The following is a 3,498-nucleotide window of genomic DNA, read 5'->3' on the forward strand; positions in this document are numbered from 1 at the left end:
CCCCCTCCCACCACCTCTTAGATGAGATTGACGTATTTGCTGGGTAATGGAGAGGAGGCGAATCCCTTTTGCATCCGCAGGGACTGTGGCTAAAACAAGTCTGTAGAATAAGCTCCCCAGATAATTGTATATCATGTCTGCCTGGATTAACAAACAGAAGATTGAGTAATGAGAGGAAACCCAGTAGATGACACAGACAACCTTTCCGGATCTCAGGTCCTAAGTACTTGGTGTTCCCTCCACCTGATTCCCCATTCCCTTAGATATTTACTTAGCTGGCTGCTTCTCACCAAAGCTCCAGAAGCTCTTCACCTCAGAAGGCCCTTCCCCAAGATGGCGTGGGTGGCTCAGTCTGTTTAGCGTCTGCCTTTAGCTCAGGTCGCTGGGATCAAGTCCCGGCATCGGGCTCTCCAGTCAGCAGGGACTCTGCTTCTCCCTCTGACCCACCCTGCTCGTGTGTGTGTGTGTGTGTGTGTGTGTGTGTGTGTGTGTGTGTGCTCTCTCTCTCTCTGACAAATAAATAAATAAAATCTTTAAAAGGAAAAACAGAAGAAAAGAAAAGAAAGACCTTCCCTGATCATATCTTCAAAAGCAAGGATCTGACACCCAGCCTCCCAACATTCCACAGTGACAGAGCCGCACTTCTGATATGACTGCATCTGTCACTCTGAAATGATCTTGATGATTCATTTTCTTTCAATCTCACTTGAATGCAGGCTTCATGAGGGCAAGAGTGCCAGTCAGCCTGACTTTCCATGCAGGGCTGGGGCCCAGAACAGTGCCCAAGAAATATTTCTTATCCAGTGAGCAGATGTTTGACCCGGATTATCTGGGTGGGGGTCTACAGTGCCTGAAGCCTGAAGATCATTTTTCAGTTGCTCCATTTCCATGGGTTAAATCCCTCATAAGCAAGTCAAAAGTAAGAATTGTGGCAAATATCCAGAGAATTCAGGTGCAAAAACCCACTTTGACCTCAAATATCCATTTCAAGAGAAAGTGAATCTTCCCAGTTCCTTCAGTTCTCGACTTGACTTTGTATGTGTAAATCGGGCTATAAACAGGCTTTTCTCTTTCCTCAACAACTCAAAAGTTTCCAATTAGTAAAGCTGTAATGAATTATGGATTTGGGTGCAGATGGTTTTAGGTTTTGTTTTTGTTCTTGGCTCTTAAAAAAAAAAAGAATCAGACCACAGAAGCCTTGGTTCTAGACTCGATTCAGCTGATTCTCTGTTGTGACATCTTGACTTCTCTGCACCTCAGTTTCCAACGTTTTGAATTTGACAAGCTTTAATATGTATTCTAAATTCTAAATATTCTAGGGGTGCCTGGGTGGCTCAGTGGGTTAAATCCTCCGCCTTCTGCTTAGGTCATGATCCCAGGGTCCTGGGATGGAGCCCCGCATCAGGCTCTCTGCTTAGCGGAAAGCCTGCTTCCTCCTCTCTCTCTGCCTGCCTCTCTGCCTACTTGTGATTGCTGTCTGTCAAATAAATACATAAATAATCTTTTTAAAAAAATTCTAAAAATTACATATTTTTCTATAATGCTAAAATGATTTATGGGAAAGATTCTATCTTATGGGGAGCGCAGGGAAAACAGTTCTTTTAAATCATTTATTAAGTACATTTACTCATCTGTTGAATTTTATTCACCACAAAGTATTGAAGATTTGTGTAAGCAATGACTTTAACTGAGAGGGTGTTGTAATTATTATTTACAAACCAAAATGCTTCGACTGGATTAAAGAATTAAATATACGATAACAGCAGCTAACATTTATTTGCATAGCATGTACTATGTATTCCAAAGTATCTGAATCCCTACATCAGTTTCATAAAGTAAGTAATAATACAATCATTGTACAGATGAAGAAACTGAGATACAAAGTGGTTCATGATCTTGCTTCCAGTCACAAGCTTGGAAATGCCACGTGAAGATTTGAACCGTATGCATGGCTCCAGATCTCACCTACTTCATCACCACGTTGTACCACCTCTGAGCACAGGATTTTTCAAAATCCTAAATGGAGAAAGATAGGCAAGTCTTAAAAAAAAAAAAAAAAAGGAAGTTAACAAATGTTTTGATATGTGGATTCTTCTACTTAAATTGAAAAAGAAAATGTGGGGGTTCATTGTATTGGGCTCAATTTCTGTGTTTGAATTTTTTCATATAGAAATATTTTCAAGAGAAAGATTTTAATTTAAAAACATGTGATACTTTCTTTAAAAAAAACATTTAATACTTGTAATGCAACAAATCAAAAAGCTTTTGTACAGGATTACTCACCTTAGTCTTATTTATAATAGCAAAAAACAAAAACAAAAAACAACACCAAAAACACATTTCTAACCAATAGAATGTGTGGTTTTTTTTTTAAGATTTTATTTATTTATTTGACAGAGAGAGAGATCACAAGTCGGTGGAGAGTCAGGCAGAGAGAGAGAGAGAGAGAGAAGCAGGCTCCCACTGAGCGAAGAGCCCGATGCGGGGCTCGATCCCAGGACACTGAGATCATGACCTGAGCCGAAGGCAGCGGCGCAATCCACTGAGCCACCCAGGCACCCCTAGAAATGTGTTTTTAAAATAGTAGAACCAAATTGCTAAGATGGAATATTAAGGGACTTTCAAAAAACCGTATGTACAAAGAATGTTCCATGATATGGGAAGATATTCCTGGTAAAATATCAAGTAAAAACAAACAGAAAACAAAATATTTTGTTTTTCAAAAATGTATTTATGTCCCCAACAAAGGTGAAAGAAAAACATTCTCAAGTTATATACACATTTTCTTTGATGGTGGGATTATAATTTTTAAAAATTTTACACTTTAAAGAACATTTTCTATATTTTTAGCAGTATTCATATAGTAATATTACAAGGAAGACAAAATAGAACCTAAACATTGAAGATAGAAAAAAAAAGAGCAAGAAAGATTGAGAATTACAAATGAAACAAGTAATTCTATTTGAATCCATTTAGTTGAGTTTCTCTTCAAGGGCTACTATCCTATAGAAATATGTACCCTAAACATGATCACATCATGAGAGAAATCACTTAGAGCCCACAGATTTGGAGAGGACTCTTCCCTTTATCAAATTCTAGCATTTCAGAAGTCCTGGCATTTGAGAAAACAAAAACATTTCAGACACTGAGCTCAAAGGCCTTAGGGGCTACCATCTAAAAACAACGTGTCAAGCCCAACAGGAGAAGGGAGTCAAGTTGAGCCACAGGTAATCTAGCCTGAGCAGCCTTCCCAGATCTGAGGCCCAGGGAGACACTGACCAGCAGCACACACGTGTGAGCCCAGCTGGCTTTTCCACTGAACACATTGCAAGATTATAGAACGTTCTCTTGGAGGACCCGGGCTTTCTAAACTACAAAAATAATTTTGACAGCTGATGATAGAGATCATTATTCCTCCTTGTAGTTCATTAGTATCAATTTTCACTTTCTCTCTCCTTCTCTCTCTCTCTCTCTTTTAACGTTCTTTCAGGATGGAAA

Source organism: Mustela nivalis (assembly GCF_964662115.1).
Source record: "Mustela nivalis genome assembly, chromosome: 16".
Taxonomy (NCBI): Eukaryota; Metazoa; Chordata; class Mammalia; order Carnivora; family Mustelidae; genus Mustela; species Mustela nivalis.